Here is a 20,628-nt window from a genome sequence, read left to right on the forward strand (position 1 = left end):
TGGCCCTACACTCAAGTAATTAATTCCGAAATAACAACGAATCTACTGCAATAGAATTTACCGACTCACAATATACACAAACGCGCGATTATAATGTCCCAAAAAGACCATTTAACTTATATAGCATTCATATGGAGTGTATTTTTCGATATTTGTATATATGTTCACGGCTCGTTTGTTTTATTTAACTGTTTATTGTTTTGTCAAATGTGAAGTATATAAATTGGAATTAAGACTTACCGATTCGAACAGTCTATAACGTTTTATATGAGTATTTTATTTTATCTATACGACAAATGTGACTGATTTCGTGGCAATACAATTAAAAAATAAATAAAATGCGTAATACAAATTTTTCGTTTAACAAATAGTATTTGTATTAGGTATATATACCAAAGGTGATAATAATAATAATATATCTGATCAGTGACTTAACAGTCAACACCGACACAATAAACGGATCGGGAGAATAAACGAATTTACAATCTGATGATATATATATTTTTTTATATTGTATTTCTAGATTTTTAAATTTATTAATAATTTTATGTTTTTTTCAGAAAGAAAAAAAAAACAATTAATGTAAATTTAATAGCAACTGTCACGGATTAATTATAGCAAACAGGAATAGGCGTAAATGCCATATTATAATATTATATTATAAATACTTTAAACGCGATAAATCGACATATTATATAAATACGTATACTATACCGATTCCCTCATATATCGAATTGGTGTAAAAGATGCGGAATTTTTACGATTCCCGCGAAATTCGTAATATCATGGTCACAGATGGCAATCGTGTTTTTTCTTATGGTAAATACCTTTTTTTTAATATACAAAAAGAAAATAATAATAATTTAGATATAAATAAATAAACGTATTTCATATAATATATAACGTATAATATATGTACGATATGTCATAAAACTAAACTAATATAACAACAGGTTTTTGTTTTTAATTTAAATAAAAAAGAAAAATGCTGATTCGGCAGTAGTAATATTATATATATACATAATATCGGTGACGGATGAAAGTATTACGATGTACAAACGAAAGGTCGACGATGCTGTGTGCAGCGCATACGACTTCCTCCGACGTAGAGGCGGTGGTTACGAAAAAAAAATAATAACAAGAACAAAATCGAAAGAATAGTTTCAAATTTGAATCGCACATTATAATATTGTCTGATAAATAACTTATACTAGGCGAGTGGGTTACGCGCGAATAAGATCGCGAAAATATATATGACCTTATAATAATATTACGACGTGCGTAGTTTCGCGGAAAATCGTTCTCGTAGGTATTAATTTACACGCCAATACGTTTCGAATCGGAACAAGTTCGTTTAAAATATACGACAGAAGCGAACACGGTCGCGTTCGTCCACAATAATATTATAATCGAAACGCACGCAATAATAATAATAATAATATTGGTCGGAGAGGTGTATACTTTACAAATAAAATATATTTTACGATACCGTTATTGTGGCGGTGCAGTGTTGCATCGCTAAACGCAATAATGTTATTATTGTGTGTACGTTATAACACGAAATAGCAATGGGACGAGACGTAGCTTTGCCACGGCCGTTTGGCGCGATGTCATGTCATCATTGCGATATCGATATCGTCATATTTCGCGTATATTCCGACCGTAGTTATATTATATTTTGCGCGTTCCTATCGGATTTATACGTCAAACGCGGGCGGAGACACGGAAATACGTTCGGAAATTGCATTTGAAGCGCCTACATTTATTATATAGTCGTAATACACACACACACACACACGAGTGTATAATAATATGTATATAATGTATGTGTAATGGCCGATGACCGTCGCGAACCGGCCAAAGCGCTCCGCGGACACACGACGACTCGCGCACGCACAGACGCGCCTGGCCCAGTGTGAATGCAAGCGCGTGACTTACGATCTGATATACGGCTCACGTTTGTACGGCACACGTCACGCGACTATAATATCACGTGTGCGCTTCGGTTCAGAATGAAATTACCGTCGATGAATCGCGCGATATGCTCGTTTGTACTGCAGTCCGGAGAGATCTACGCGCGGAAAGAGAGAGAGATACGTGTACACACAAACTCGAACGACGAGAGACCCACACTAAGATGTGTGTATGTGTGCGTGCGTGTGTGTGTGTGTGTGAGAGAGAGAGAGAAGAGTAGACTCGTAAGGGATGGAGATTTAGACGGAGATCAAGACAGACAAAAAAAAAAAAAACGAACTAAACCCATGCGAGTTATAATATGAATTTTATTCGGTTGAATGATTATCGTCAGACCGGTGGCCACCGGATTTTTAAATGCCAGACTATACACGTATACTCTTTACTAAAACCTATACATGCGTCGCTTGTTTAATAAAATAATCAGGCGCATGTTTTGCTGAGTAAATGTCTTGCGAAAAATATTTCAACACGTAGACTCTCCGAAACAATACTTTAATTGTGTAAAAGGAAATTCGACCGCGAATATACTACCTACCTATATAATAACAATGAACGTGTACTTATTCGTTTGATTTTATGGGAGAACGAATTACGTGGATAAAAAAAAATTAAAAAAAGCGTTTACGGTTTTCAAATTGAAGTCACAATCGCATGATACGAATGAATTAGGATTAAAATTAATTTCCGGTCTGAAAAATTAAAAGATAAGTCGAGCGCGCTTTTGAAATGTTTGGCGTAAAATATACCAGGCTGTCGGATAAGTCACTTTTAACTTTCGAGAGTGTTAAATTCGAATGCGAATATAGATGATTTAAGAGCTCTACCGGTATCGCATAATTATTATTCAGATCGAATAACTTTAATCGTTTCATCAAAATTACACCACGTCCACGAATGTTACCATCCAGTTTCACTGCAGAAGACGACTGATCTAATCGATTAAGGAACGCCGTGATGTGGCGAGAACCGGCTGGACGAGGACTCTTCTACAAGGTCGCAGCGGAAACGTCACAGGTCGACGTAAGCATTACGCGGTAGCCGTCGCGGAATAAAATCTTGCGAAACCGTTTACCGGGTGAACTCTATACTCAGCCGCCGCCGTACGGTCGGTTTTGGACGATCTCCAGACGACAATTAACGCGCGCGTATTGTGCGCGACTCGCGAGACGACGTGTCCGGGACACCGGCGATCTTCGGTCCACTGGTTTTTAAATAATAATAATAATAATAATAATAAAATGTGACGTATAGCGCGCGTCGACGATTTCGGTCCACCGTATTTTACGAGGCATAATGCGTGCACCGTCATTGCTGCTGGTCGAAGAAGTTCGTGAGTATTTTCGAATTGCGGCACGGTCGATTAACGCGTCACGGCGAACGCGATGCTGATAATGATGATGATGATAATAAAATAATAAAACCAGGCGATGTGTGGAAACGGAGAACGGGCGCGGTGGGTGTTGCAGTTATTCATCAATTTGGCTTTGGAACATTTAACGTCGCCGTTTCGCGAGGGACTTTGGCAATGCAGCACACACCGTCCGTCCGCGGGGATCGAGAACGATTCTGTGTTCTCGCGGCGGAATTCGTGCGCTGCTTAACGCCTGGCACGGGCCCAAAGGAAATTGAATGAGTCTTGTGGTTTTCCGTACCCGATACAGTCGTTCGGTTGGCCTTTTTTGAATAATAATTCTCGGCCGAGAAAACAGATAAGGCGCGCCGCGGCGGCTATATCGACGGGGGCGAACGTGAGTTATTGCGTCGTTCGCGCGACACACAATATGCCGCAGCGGCAGTGAGCTGGGGCGGCTTAGACACGTGGCCAGGCGCGTTGGCCCAGCACAATAAGTCGATTTCGGTTTTATTGTAATATATATATATATATACAGTGTGTATTGTGTTGCTGAAATAACTTCGTCGTCTCGTCGATATCGTACCAACGCGCGAGTGAGATCTGTAGTACGGCGACCTGTTATCTGATTACCGAACGCATTACGCACAACAATGTTATGCTCGATAAAATGATTGTATTTGAGCACAATTAAAATACTCGGAGGGGGTATGGGGTATTAATTGATATTGCTATGATATCATAACAACAAGACTATTGTGATGGGTGTGTATTGTAAACTCTTCGGTGAATATTAAGCACACGGCGCGTTATATTTCGTGTCGGTTGTGCAACGCCAACGCATTTGTCACTTTAGCTGTTTCTAAGTCCCGACTTATTATATCGAATCGTTTCGTTTCGCGGTGCACAAAAGGTCGCGCGTGTAGGTACTTCCAGAAAAAAAAAAATGAATAAACACCCGGAGATCCAACAGTCATCTCGTCGTGTTTGACGTCGTATTATTATTGTGATTATAATAACATTCGTCGTACCGCGATTTTTCACAATCCCGTTTCGATCATTTCATAAAAGCACAAATAGAAACGCGCGTGGGAAGTGTAAGCATGTCTTTATTAGAGGTGAATTCTCCCGGTATAATGATACGCTGTGGGTATTACATTCTCGGCCGACATCGTTTCTGTTCGCCGGTTTTGTATTATGTGAAGAACATTTCAAACAGCGACTCGATTTTATTTTCGACTGTATTATTTGATCTGGTTTTGTCTATATCTTTTGTTCCGAGACAATCTTCGGCTGTACTTTGTCTGAGATTTTTTAATACAATAATAACAATATACTTCGTATTCTTGTATATTTCAATATAATAATCATCCTGTATTATTCAGGTACCTACGTACATAATTATTGAATAAACCAAGTTTAATGTAATACTCCTTATGGTTCATACAATCTTAAAACAGTCCATTGAGAATGGCGAAACTTTTTTCACGGCGACTTGGCTTGAACGAAATTTGAATATGTAGTGTAAAATTAAAAAAAAAAAAAAAATTAACCAATTAACCGTTTTGTTTTATACTATATAGATTTGTAAATCCTGTTTTGGAAATCAAATAATTTTAGATGAAATAAAATAGATATGCATTACACCGATAAGTCGAAAATATTTCATATCTACCTATAGTACCTATATTGGCTATATGTCTATATTAAATTGTATAGTTTCAACCTCTAACAGTCTAACACAGTTAACATTAAATTACAATAATCAATTATCATTTATCATTCCGTTAGTTGTTAGATGTATTAGTACCTATTGTTAAAAGGGTAATTCTCCAAGTATACTAATCTATTATTTATTAAAGAACTCTTTCAAATTCTGATTTTTGAATTTTTTAAGTATTCTTAGATCATATTTTTAAATACCCAGTTTTTTATACCATTTAAAGAGTGTCCCGTGGCGATAAAAACTTATTTTTTTTTCAAATGAAATTCACCCTTTGTCCTGTAAATTATAAAACAAACGACTTTTTTTTAAAAAAAAAATGATGATACATAAACAAGTCGAATAAATAGTTTCTGAGTTGTTCAATTTCAAGTACCAAAAATAAAGTACAAGATAACATGGTTGAAGATATGTTGATTTTAAAATAATAGTAGCTACTTAGTTATTATTAATTTATTACAATTCTATAATTTAATAAAATGTTCATGTTATAATAATAGCTAAACTAAATAGTAATACATATATTTTATATTTTATGTAACATTGAGATTAAGGACCATTATCCTCAGACGTTAGTCCATAAAATTTAATAACTAACACTATTTATTTGAATTTAAATCTAGATATTATAAAAAATAATAATCATCCGTTTAAAAATATACAGTAAAAAAACGGGAAGTTTTTATTACTACAGAATACTCTTTAAATGGTAGAAAAAATAAAAATATTTGAAAATATAGTTATAAATATAATTAAAAATTCCAAAAATCCAAATTTGAATTAATATATTATTAAATAATAAAAAGGGAGTGAGTATTACTTTAGAAATAATCCCATATATAAAAACCCGAAACACAAAAATGAACTTTCTTTTACCTAAACATAATAATATATATTATATTATAATAAAAAAAGTTTCAATCATATTAAAATTGCATTTTTTATTAAAAGTATATCTCGTTTTTTTATGGTTTAATTTTTCAATTGGTATTATAAATATAATTATTTTCTTATGGAAGTGGATGCAAGAAACACGTATATATTATAAATTCGAAATACTAAATATTTAATTTATATTATATCATAACAGATATATAACAATAAATAAAATAATATTGTCTTACAACTTAACCTATAATCTAGCTGATTTGGAGGAAAAGGGTAGCTTTGTTATTAGATTGATTTTATTATTACTGTCAGGTAGATAGAATATAATAAATATATTATAGTATAATACAGTGAAACTTCCAATTAACGGTCATCGAAGAGACCTTAAATAACGATCGCTATTTAGAGGTGGCCATCCTATAGAGGCGACAATACATGGAATAACACTTGATGAGACCAAAAAACCTAACACCGTTATATAGAGGTGACCGTTGAGTTGTACTCTATGATGATTGCGGCAAATGCACATTACGCGTTTCTAAAGTCACAAGAGTGTCTACCAAGTTTTTGTCATACCAACTAGGACCTTGAAAAATAACGTAATTAATGTAGGAGTAGCATTAAATAATAGTATGCACCTACTCGTAATAAGTCGGCTCAAATGCCGTAGACAAAAAATTAGATTCTGATACCTAGTTAATGATTCCTCTTTTCAATTAAACACCAGAATAATCAAACAAATTTCAATTTTATTTATTTTTTTTTTATTAGAAACTATAAGGATATTTATAATATACCAAAATATTATTGAAGCTCACATTTTATATTTCATTAATCGGATACAAAAGAGAAGCGATGGAATGGCTAGATGAGGATCTAGATTTTATATTGTAACTTGAATTATTAATGAAACATTATTTCTATTACCGTGTCAATCTTACGTCTACATTTATGTATTATTACTGTTTGTGTTTGTCGATTCTTCATGTATTGTTTTTTAATATTTTTAGATACATAAACTATGTGTTATTGAAACTCGTCGTTTAAAAAAAAAACAGAACATACAAGATAACGCTGCCGTTTCTTAAAAACTATCACGAGATATTGGTAAGCGGTAACATACACAAAAAACCAATTCCATAAAAACCGAGAAAATTATTTTTCCAAGAATATAGATATACTTTTTTTAGTGTTTTCGCAATCAGTAAGCATAATATCATATTATAATATCAGATTTACGTGTGTGAAACGGGTACACGTGCGTGGTTTTGTACGGCGTTATAGTGTACTTTGTGTATACACAAGACACGCGAATCCAATTAACCACGACGCTTCTATGATGTAATGCAAAGTAATATTGTGACGCGGCCGTATTTGAGTATAATATACTGATCGGTTTCTCCGAACAGCGACGGACACTGTAGTTAATCCGATTGCGGACACCTTCCGTCTTTGAAAACAAGGACGTCAGTCCGGTGCTGTATTTAGGCGCCGTTATTAATGGTCCTTAATCTTTCGGACCGGGAAAATCTCGACATTATGGCCGGGCGCCTACCCCCCAACCGAACACACATCGCAGACAGAGCCGCACGACGTCGTGGGCGCGACCGTTCAACGAATTCGGTTGAATATTCAATTGAACCGACTTCGCGACTTTACAAAGCGACGGGCGCCCATTTGGATTATCTCCGTAAACCTTACCACCCATCCCACGAGTAACGAATTCACTTCGCGCGCCGAGAACGGTTCCTTCTCGTATGAAGTGAAATGCAGTGGTCTCGTATATAAGTACCCTCTCGGATGCATGTTAGTTGTTTGTGTGCGTCTCTGTTTGTTTGTGCGTGTTGATGGAAAGCAATTCCACGTTTTTACTTGATTTCCGCCGCGTTTTTACCATTAACCTAAGATCGTCGATATAATATAATATATTATTTTTTATTGTTATTACATTTCAAGTCAATAACGCATTACCGTAAATAGCATGAATACTGAATGGGTTCGCGGTATAAAATACAAATCATTAATATCTTAATTAATCAAAACATTTCGAAAATTCCATTGTGTATAGTAAAATACATAAAAGTTCTAAGTTCCGCGATTAATGTGTTTGAAAACATCGTTATTCATAGTATAAATATACAATTTCGTCCACATTTACATTTCAAATGTCCAAAAAAATTAAAAATCGTGTCTTATTTATAAATATAGATAATATTTCCATACAGACTTATTATGATAAATCAATTACAGATTTTTCGTTTAAAATAAAATTAAAGATATACATATATAATTTTCAAAGTTTTTAGTTATGAATTACTTGTGAGGAATCTCATATAAAACTTAAGATATAAAAATAAAATGTTTATACATTTCTAACTACAATAACTGCTTAATAGTTAAGATATTTTTGTGATTTTGATGAATTTGTTTTTTAAAAATTCTAGCTTCATATACAATTTTTTTTTTTTAGAACTTTTAATAGTAACTATTATAGTTCAACAATCACAGATTGATACAAGATAATATATATATATATATATATATATATAAATAGCTCAACAATAAGATAGTGAAAGATTTAAATGTAACAATAAAACAACAGAAGAACTACATATTATATTGTTGATATACATAGTAATAATAATAATAATAATAATAATAATATGAAAATTAATGATGGTTGATAGGTTGTGGCATCGGCGTGGGTACGAGTTGGGTTGGAACTACAGGAGTTCTCAGACTACATGAGTTTAGTAGGCCTAAGAAAGGAGGTTAAACGTCTTCCCTCTTTTTGTTTTTGAAATGAAGCGGCGTGTTTTTTGTAGACTGGGTATCCTTTATACGATGAGGTATGAGCACCTGCGCAGAGTGCGCATTTGGCTGGTAGGCTGTTATCTTTGGAACACTTGTCGGAGAAATGCTCTTCTCCGCATTTGATGCAGCGAGGTTTGTGTGAACAATATGTTTTCGTGTGACCGTAAGCCTGACATTTATGGCATTGAGGTGGATCGATTTTAGATTTATGTGGTTTTTCGACCACGACGGAGGTATGCAATAATCTAGTAGTTTTGAAGATGTCTGAATTATTGATATTGGGTTTTAGGTCTATGAAAAATAGCGGTAGAGATATTTTGTTCTTTTTGGTATTTTCAACATGTCCAACCAAGTAGCCAAGCTCAGTTAAAGTATCAGAAATATCGAACTAAGGGTTGATTGATGTAGATTTCTGGTTACGATCCTGAATGGTCAAGAGCTAGGTGGGCAAAAAGTGTGGAAATCCGTGTCGAAATTCCTTAAGTTGTCGAGTATTAATTTAGCATTGTCCGGCAAGCGAACGATGAGATAGGATGAAGTAGCCTTGCAAGTGGATCCGTTAATACACGTGAGTTGTATTAATTTATTTTTGAACAAAGTAAAATTGGTTATATTTTTTATGTACATAACGTTGAGAGCGGGTTGATATCGGGTCGAAACTGAGTCTCACGTACTCTGCAGTATGATCACACAGCGGGAAAAAAGCCCACTCACTTGAATCATCGTCGCTTTGTAAAACCTCCAACCGGTTCGGGGAAACAAAAGGTTTTGATTTCTTGTTCGCAGGTCTAGGAGAAGTAGATGAAGAAGATAGATTACGTTTGCCGTGAACGTGAACGATTTGGCCTTCCGTTACCGTATTTTGGAAGGGAATTTCCTTACCCTTGATATCATTAACTTGACAATTGTTTGGCTATGTTGTGTAGAAGTGGGGAACCGAATTTATTATAGTATTTAGGTACAACGTCCATGGCGCGGATGCGCGTAATGACGCTGACCTTTCACTCTGATAACGGAGCGTATATCGGCATACGTGCGCACTTGACGGCATACGAAACCGAACTGTTCATATGCAATTAAAAAACAAAATGTGTTTATGTTATTTCATTTTTTTTTTTATACAACATAGTATAATATTTACTTATATGTCATTTTATATTAAATTGTTTATCTTATTTGACCAAGCAAAATTTATTTACTTTTAAATATTTAAAAACAATTCATTTAATGTAAAAATATTTTTATTTACATATTTGATACAAAATTAAACTAACCATAAATCACATTGTTCTACTCATCAGGTTTTCCCTATACGGCATATTACTTAATATTATTTTTTTGTAAGTTCAGTGCATATAATATAAATTACAACTGACAAATTAAAATTTCATAATAAAGTAATGCGGGAATAATTTTAGAAAAATATTTTGGAATAGCTACATAATTATAGTAAATATATACGACGTATGGCATACACTACCTACTAAAAACGTTAAGTTATCAAGTGTTAGGATATAAGTCTAAACACACTAAACGATTTTCTTATTTCATAGTCCTTAAACACGAGCATTTGTTATTTTCTAAATTTAATTTTTATACATATTTTAATACAAATTATATACATATTACAAAAACTATCTAAGTTAATATATAGAAAGAAATACTATTTGAATTATTAATCTGCATAATATTTTAAATACTATAAATACGCACTAAACAATTTTATTTAGAGAATTACACTGTTGTAGGTCATACACGATTACACGCAAAATTACAGTGATTGTTATTATTCTAAAATACATTTTAAATTTCTATTCGCCATTTGTCTTTATTTTTTTTTTCAATCCCGGTGCCGTCCTGGTATAAAGGTTGACATCCCCTCACATAATTTATACGCCTGTGGTTTCAAGTAATTTTATTCGTCTAATGTTATATTCGCATTTGTATACATAATGTATATCAAGAGGATCCTATAACTTATATTATATATTACACATTTTGTTATATAATATATATTTATATAGGATTGTCGTTTCGAAATGCTCATGTTCATAATATAAAAGTTACATATTTCTCACGGTATTTATTCTACCGCGAATATACAGATTTTGTTATATTTTTATTTTATTCTACAGCTTAGAGTTTAGATATTTATTTATATTATTAAAATGTAAAATATTGTCGTAGGCTGTGATTATTCATTCCAAACGGTGTATATCTATTGATCTTGTCGTTATGATGATATAATACCTCCCCGGGGTATAACAAAACTAATAATTGGAACCTGCTTAGATTGTTTGCGATCAATTCGTTCAGAACCATAAACAAAGCAATCATTTTTATGATTCCAACTATATGCCCGTTGAGCGCATAACTAACCAAGCGCTTTGATATTTGATTATTCGATTTTAAGACAAGGACTCACTCTGCTTAAACGTTCAAAATATATATGTACACGATATTTATTCTATACACAATTGAGATAATTAATGTTATACCAAAAGTTTTAAATTACAAAAAATCTCGTATTAGCTTGTTAAAGAAATTGCACATAATGGACACAACCTCGATTTAATTTAAAAGACATTTATTTTTTTTTTTTACTTTTTTGATTATTTTAATTGTCTTTAACTACAGTTATAATTCGATAATACTGTATTCTAATATGAGTAATATGCAATTATATTTATTATACATTAAATTATTAATAAAAAAAATGAATATTTTTTAGAAAGTAGATGTTATAATAGGTACATCTAGAGAAGCTATAGGTATACAGTGGGGTATCCAATTTTTATGTTCTCAGAAAACCTTTTAAAAATCTTATAATTATGACTTTCCTAAACTCATAGATGTCTGTGAAAAACTGATAGTTTCGTTAAGCTATATAATATTATTTCATACAATGCAACTCATTAAAATATAGATTTCATTTCAAAAAATAATCATTTTAACTAGGTCCAAATTGATTATTTAATAAATATTATCTGCGATACATTCGTGTATATTCTAAATTATAAGGATTTGGTTATTTTTAAAATTTAAATACTTTAAATTCAGAAAGAAATTTTTTTTTAATGACTAATTGTATATACTAAAACCACCAAACATTGTGACGTACCAGCGAGAACTGTATTCCCTAAAATTTATAATTTTGTGAATATACGTAATATAAAAAATATTTGTGATTAAAGTATTAAAAGTATGATGCAAGTCAGATAGATCACATTATGCAAATTAATTTGTTATAAAAATAAAAATAAAATTGTTACATAATATAAATAAAATTGCCGTAAATTAATAAACATATAGATTTTCAATAATTTATAATTTAAAATGTGATTAATAATTTAAAAAAAATATATCAAAATATTCAAAACATCAAAAAATAAAACAAAAGCAAAAATAAAATTATCATGACAATTTAAATTTAAATTCAATTAAAAATATCACAAAATAATTTTAAGCTTACTATTCTAGTCTCCTATGTTTTTCTAGAATTAAAAAAAAATATATATATATATAAATGCCATTAAAGTTGATTCCCTTGTAAGCTTTAATGAATAATAACATGATGTAAACCTTTCAATTCTCCAAATTACAGTAAAAATAGTAATTTTAATGCGTTTGTAATGTTCCTACTACATACCTATTAAGTTTCTGACAATCACCTCATTGTTTTTGTATTTAATGTTTATTATGTGTGAACATTTAAAGTTAAAAAATTGACATAATATGCTATTTTGTTTATGGCATTAGTATTTAAGTTGATAGTAAAATATTTTTTTTCAACAAATATTTTGTTTATACGGTTTTATAACCGTAGCTTACGAATATATCCACGATACAATTTTTTTTCATTCATGTTTACTGAGAAACACCGCGTGATTCACGCATTTCAAAATATTAAAATATTGTATTATATTTATATTACATAAACAAAATACTTTCTTTCAAAATATGCAAATAAAATAGTGTACCTATTTTACGATTTGCTTTGTAGAATTTCGGTTTTCATTTAAAGATTTCTACGTTACAGTAATGTTGGAGGATTCCAAATTCTCGCTGAAATATTTAAATGCGTTTTATGTAATACACGTGAGTTACTTATGATAAGTACTTTATGTATTACATATTATTATTATTATATGTATTAATTTGCATCATACGCACGATGACGAGATACTATGCATGCGAAAATTTTACAATTGTAATTTCACATGCATAGGTAATAAAACTAATAAACTACATTGTACATTTTTCTCTCTAGACGGGCGACTAGACAAATTAGCTCCAACTGACTGCAGGTAGCAACATTAAATTTTACTTACCTGCCTACGTGTCCCGGAACAGTTATGAAATAATTTCAAATATTGATATCGTATGGCATTTCCTATGTATAGATATACTATATACATATACTTGAATACTTAACCTGCAAAATACGAACGTCACTTCGTACATTGAAGATTGAACGTGTCGACAAACTAAAATCACAAAATAGGTACACTACAATTGTTTTACAAATAACAAATTCGTGGAGGTATTTCGTGACCGGGCCACGATCAATGCTCTCGGTTTCTGAAATGTGCACGAGTGCATTAGTGGCGGCGATATCGCTGCATCGCAAAATATAATGCTGGTGGCGGTGAATATTAGCACACAAATGCGTTTCGTCATCACCGACGTCGGTTTACTTCCACTGTATCTACGTTTATTATTATCATTACTACTACACAGTCGGCTGGAGTGGAAGACGAGGGACCATACCTGCTCGGACGAGGCCTACACCGTGTGTAAACACTCGTACTTACGCGGTTAAGTGCGATTTCGAGTGGGCGGCCGATGGATACCGTGGCTGTATTATAATATTATGAAGGTATAGGATCGCGGTGCGCTCAGAGTCCGCGCGACGTTTGATGGTAATTCATTATTTCAAGTCGCGTTCGTGCAAGGTGGTCGGCTATACACAGAATTGTCGTCGTAGAAAACAAAATAACACTGCGAGTGACAAGAGATGGACGATTTTAAGACAAATGTACCTACGTTTATTTTTTTAATATTTCTTCATCATTTTCTTTTTTCACACTGAAACAATCGATTTTATCATGTATCATCATTATATAAATACGTAAATGTACAACGAAAAAACCATCATATTCGTCCGTTGTTTGCAGTAGTTATTATAATATGTATAATGTATAAACATAATCTATCGTATACAGTGAAACATTTATTTGTATATCGGCCACCACAGAGGAATTAAAGTATATTCGCCATTGCGCAATTCATTTGCAGTCAGAATTAGCGATGAATGTCCGTTATTGAGAGTTATCTGTAAATAGTAGTTTTACCCGTATAGCTGGTACCTACATAGTATTATGTCTTAATGTTTAATTTTTTTTTATATATTGTTAAGGAGATCAGTAAAAATGTTTACTGTTGCGGATTAAAATTCCCATTCTTATGGTTGTCGTTATTTTCATGAGCTTTAAAATCTGTTTTGCCTTTTATTATACTGTTGAAAATAGTCTTACCTTATAAAATATTATATTGATCTTTCTTCGCAAATACTCGTATAAAAAGAGGAATAGAATAATAATAAAAACTAAAAAATTGTTAAAAAAAATTATTACACACCATAATATGATAAATAATTTAGTAAACAAAATATAATTATAAATATACTTATAATAATTAATATAAAAGGGAATAAAATAAATAAATGTGTGTACATTGTTTAAACATACCAACAACTTTTCTATAGTATTTGTATTGTACTAATAACGTTCTATCTTTTTAATAATTCATTGGTTTTACAATTAATATTGTTTTAGCAATGATATTCGATGCAGTGACTCTCGGTCTCTATTTTCATACTACGAGTATATGCAATATTATAAAGTGTATGTGCATACAACCCTTGTAGTTTTGTGCATAGTAAATGATTATTAGTGTGCTTGCCTACTTACCAATTACCATAATGTGCAGTAGCTACCACATACACGTCTAAAATAAATTGATGATATGATCGCGCAGTCAAACTGTAAAATAAATTATCTTTCGTTAAATATGTGTATTTAATGTGTATTATGTCTGTTGGTCTATTTATCGGATAAGACTTTTGAAAACAAATTAAAATTGTATTAACAGCTTCACCTTACATTAGCTTTTTATTTTATTTTTTTAATTGTATTACTTGATAGAGAAATATTTGTTTTTTTAATAATATTATAATATTAAGAAAAAGTGATATAAAAAATTAAAATAGTATTGATTTAAAAAGTATGGTTGATGACAAATTTAAATCCGATTTTAAAATTGGTATCGGACTTTGGATTAAAAGGAATTAGATACAATTTTGATTATTTTACGTATAAATGTGTAATCGTCAATGAGAACCTCTTTAATCTACTAAGAATGTAATCAGGAGTCGATATCACACTTTGATTAAACATATTATACAAAAATGATATAATACTTATTATATTTTATTATAATATAATATTATGGATAATTTTTAATTAATTTTATCAAAAAACTGCTTATAAGTTAATACCAAAGATAGCAAGAGCTGTTTTGATGTATATATATTTTATGAATACAGAAACATTTTCAAAAATGTGGAAGTTGTATTATTTTATAATCTATTTAAAACAATGTGTTGTTATTCAAAATAAAAGACCCTTTTGGTACATTCCATTTTTTTCTTTCAGTAAATATAAAAATACTTCATTATTATCATATTTTTTATTAATAACCTCAAAAAAAAAAAAAACTAAAACGATAATAATAATCATGGATTTCTTTTTTGTTGTATATATTAGCTTAACATTAAACAATAAATTATGTTAATTTGTAATCATATAGTTAAATTAACAATTGGTAGTATAAACTTTGATTATTTTTATTTTTTATGATGTATATGTTTCTTCTTACCCATAAATTAAAAGTAAACAAAATGCATTGCCAAACAATTAATAATCTTCAAAAATCATAATCAAAACAGTTCAACCATTTTCGCTGTTTATTAAATATAAATGTAATCGTTGTGTAGAAATCTGTACTAGAAAATAAAAAGTGATTTTTCTTACCCACAAAGAAAATATATATATATGTACGTACATCTCTTAGAGATACATTGCATATGACTAAATGACTTAATAATATTATATAATATTTACAATAAATGTGACAAACAATTACTTGTTTCATAATAGAGGATTAGTACAGTTACGAATTATTATATCGGTTAGAATATGAAGTTAGATGAACACTCGTTTATGACCTAACTGTGCACATTAAACGTGGCTAAAAATATGGCGAAGTATTTAAATTGTAAAAATATGTTTCAAATAACTTTGAATTTGTTAAAAAATTTAAATACATCAACAATATTATTAAAACCGATATCAATAACAGGTATTCGAGTGCTGCAATTGCTCGTTAAAAACGAAACAGTGAATACCTATTATAGTAGTTTGGGGGAATGCAACTAAATCACTCAAACGACCAAACATCAAAAATCGATTCTTATTTCCATCGTCTTAAATCAAAAAAAAATTATAAATAAATAATAAAAATTGAAAACGCTATACATAAATCGATGCAATAATAAATTTTCGATTCATTTCGAAACTATATAATTGCTTGGATTTTTTTCGTTTTTTTTTCTACGATACGGCGTCTCCGATAACGTATAACACACGATATATCACACGGGCGCTCTTGTCGCGCGGGGGCTTGTATCGCACCCTACATGACGTGACGAGCCAATGTATCGTACGGACGTCTTATCCATCGTCGTGCGGTGTAAGACCGCGAGTGATGATCGACTCGCCCGAGATCGTTTTTCATGTATTCGCGAGCGCTACATCCGGGACGACGACAAAGCGGCGTAGTTCCGGTAACGGTCGTCGTTAGTTCCTAAGGCAATATTATGACGTTGCGCATATACAATATATTAGTATTATATTATTTAGACGCGCCGCGGGTACGACGCCTCGAACGCCGCCGCCGCCGCCGTAATATTGAATGACGAGTGGTCTTCGCATTCATTACGGCGCCGGGCGGCGGTTGACAATTATAATTGGATGGCAGACGGTCTAATTGAATTGTCGAATACACCTGTCATGGACGAATCGGCCGACGCATACGCGCGCGTTTCAATTATACACGGCCTATGGTCGGCGGGGGATTTATATTATGCGTTTTCACCGCGTACCGCCGTCTCGTCCGCAGCATCGCCGTTCGGCGGTTATGCTCTCCGGTTGCACCCGCGCGCGCACACTAATATTAAGTATACATCGGTTCGAATAGTCATCATATGCGCAATAATCGATCGCGAAGTAGTCGTCAACAGTGGCGACAATATCTCGAAAAACTCATGAGTGACGTACACGTAAACGTTAACAATAACCGTCGTATGCGCACCATTCGATGTGATATTATAAACGCGTATAGGGTTTTAAATTTGAAATATATCAAAATTGAAAATTTCACTGTTTTTAAATTATTTCAATGAAATATTGAAAAACGTTTTTTCTTTTTTTTAAACGTGTTCAGTTATAGTTGATTAGAAATATTATATTGATTATACACAGACAATATTGATAGTAAATATGCAAAAATATGCACTATACATTTTTGATATTTTTTTCGTAGTGCCTGGGAAAAGATTTTTAGCTCACTAAGCAAGAAATCAAATAGTCCAAAAAAAAAAAAATAAATAAATACAACAACTTCCAAGCCCTAGAATTTATCACTTGTAGTATTAATTGGATCCTTATTGATTATTATTATTATTATACATATTTTCTTTATTTCACACAATAAACCAACTTTTAAAAATGTTCACTTGCAAGTTGATGAGATTATACACTTTAAGATATAACAATTTATATTTTATTTTACATTAAAATGAAATATTTCATGAAATTTTAAAACCCTATATACGCGTATACAACGTGTATCTACACGGAGCCCGAGTGACTAAAAGACCTCCAATTATTTCGTTTCGATCGGGTTATCGAAAACCGATAGAATTATTAGACTTTTAATTATCAACGGTCACGAATTAACCGGTTAAATTCCAGACACTGAAGTGTGCAATCGACTTATAAATCGTATTTAATTTTAATTTTTAAGATAGTCTTTTAAAAATAAATGTAATTTACATTTCAATATTTACATATTTTGAATCACCTCAACATCTTAAAATTTTAATATATCGACTTTCGTTTTTTAGTTTCATTTAAACATCGAGATACTGAAGTTTAACCATACTATAGTTACAATATAATTTAAGTATACCTGATTTTATGTAATGATACATCAGATAATAATATTATGAGGTGTAGGTACCTACGTTAGTCGAGGTCGATGTGCGATATAACCGTCCGTATATACGCATTTTCGAGTAATGCTTTCAGTATGTGATTACAACGGTATGGATGCTGGTGACTTGAGACGATGTTTCTTACAAAAAGTTCTTGTTATCATATAATATTCAACAATCAACAGATAATGAAAAACACCTGCAGTTTCACGGAGTTCTAATGCGCGGCGTGTTGGCGAAATTACGTCGACGTTTACACACGTAGTGTTAACGATGGGTCGATAAAACTAAATGCAGTCCACGAGAGATGTGCGGTATATTAAATTTAATAGTTTTCGACAACTTAAAGTTTTTTTGGAAATATCACTTAACGTGTTTGTTCTACTAGCACTGACGATGTTATGGTCAATTTCCATAATTTTATAACGACTTCAAAGACATCCTGGTTACGAGCATTTTGAAAGGAAAATGCGTTGTTACATAATGGAGCTGTAATAATATTAATTCTTATGCGAGCCTTTGATACTTTATAATGGCAGTCTAATTACGTAGCGCACCATTTTAAATATTCAATTAACACATTTTAACTCGACAACACAGCAACATTCACTCTGCGAATTATTTTTACATCTAAGTAAGACATCGGGCAATATGTCGAACACAGCATTTCTTAACGACTGCAGTCTAAGATGTCTTACGTCTAAATAGTATATGAACATAATTTATAAAACAAATGATCACGTTGTGATAATGGAATATTTTTGTACGGAGCATAATGTATAAAATGTATGATACGTTCAATGTACATAAATGTATTTGCACCATTATATATATATATATATATATTAGGTGATATCACGATCTACTCGCGTAAATATAAATTGAATACTTTATATTTTAAGGGGTTTGAAGTGTATTTTTATAAAATAATATATAAGAAACAACAACAATCGTCTGCGTATTAGTGGGTCGTGCACAGTTTGGCGGAGACGGGCAAAAGTTCGGAGATCAGTATTATTCATTTTAAGTGTGGTGTTTATATGAGAATCACGTTTGTATGTTTTAGAAGATAATATCCCGTACTTAGGCTTTGAATTGAATATGTACTCGCAATCGTACGTGGAAAGCTTTTTCAGACACAACCCAATTGAAAATTCACTCAGTAATCGCTCATTTGGTTTTATGGAAATTCCGAAGTCGTACGTTTTGGAAAAGCTCATTTAACAGTAAGCTCAGATTGTGACTGAATTTACGAGGGTTAAGCGCATTTTATGGAATCCCGATATATTCTTTCATGCGTCGAATTCACACTGATAATAACAACAATAACAAAACAAATAACAATATATACGAACAATAACGAAGAGAACAGTTTTTTGCTATTGTCGTTATATTATAAGTTGAATATAATATCTAAATCTCCAACTGACGTGTGTTGAGTAGATGACTAAATCTTTCCAATGTAGAATACACGAATATCACGAAAGGTAAAAAAATTAAATTAACTAAAATACATTTATGTTATTTTGTAAAAATTGAAAATAATAATAATAATAATGAAATATGAATATTTAAAAATAATAAAAGTAAACAAATTAACATATTATTTATTACTTAAATTTTTTTGTGTTGTAATATTAAATATTTAATAATGAATATTAATAAAACGCGAGGCATCGCGTTTTTTTTCTTCAAAATTTACCTACGATAATATTCATTAAAAACAATAATTATCGTGTTTTGTAAATTTAAATTTTTCATTTTAATGTTTTGATTTTTTTTATATTCGTTGAATACACTATGTAATTATTTCCATCACAATATCTATAAAAAATAAAAATTTAAAAATTATACTTATATACGGCACTAATATAATATCTATTTATAACCAAGAGTACAGTACTTCCAAGAAACTAAAATATTTTAAAATTGAATAACGTGATATTATAATGGTCAAATATTAATCTAAAAAGAGTACTTAATTTTGACAAAAAGTATCTTAAAAATTGCGAAACCCGTAGTGACTAGTGACTTTCATCTGGATACTAATACCCAATGTGATATTGTCATTCCCGTTAGTGAATGCTTGTGTAAATACAATTTATTGAAAAAAAGAATTATTTAAAACGAAAATAGGCGATGGGACGGTTTAAAATAAATTGTGAACACAATTAAATCGAAACAAACAAGTCATATAATATGGTTTATAGTAAATGAGGGGAAAAAATCAAGATTTCTCAAAGAAAATTACATTGGATGATTCCTATAGGTTCGAAATGGTCTTTTGGGGAAAATTGTTATCTGTAAAAGTCCAATTTAAAAGAAATGCGAAAATGTTAAATGTATCCTTACTACAGTAATGTATTTTTTTTATACAGAGTTAAATTGTACTGTAGATTTGACAGTGAAGGGAAAATAATATTTCTCGCCTTTTTCACTTGATGTATTATATTTTTAAATGAAAAATCAACAATTTATTATGCAACGTGTATTGTTAAGTAAATTTGAACTCCCTAACAATAAAAGAAATAAACCTAA

This window comes from Rhopalosiphum maidis, chromosome 4 (genome assembly GCF_003676215.2).
Source record: "Rhopalosiphum maidis isolate BTI-1 chromosome 4, ASM367621v3, whole genome shotgun sequence".
Classification (NCBI taxonomy): domain Eukaryota; kingdom Metazoa; phylum Arthropoda; class Insecta; order Hemiptera; family Aphididae; genus Rhopalosiphum; species Rhopalosiphum maidis.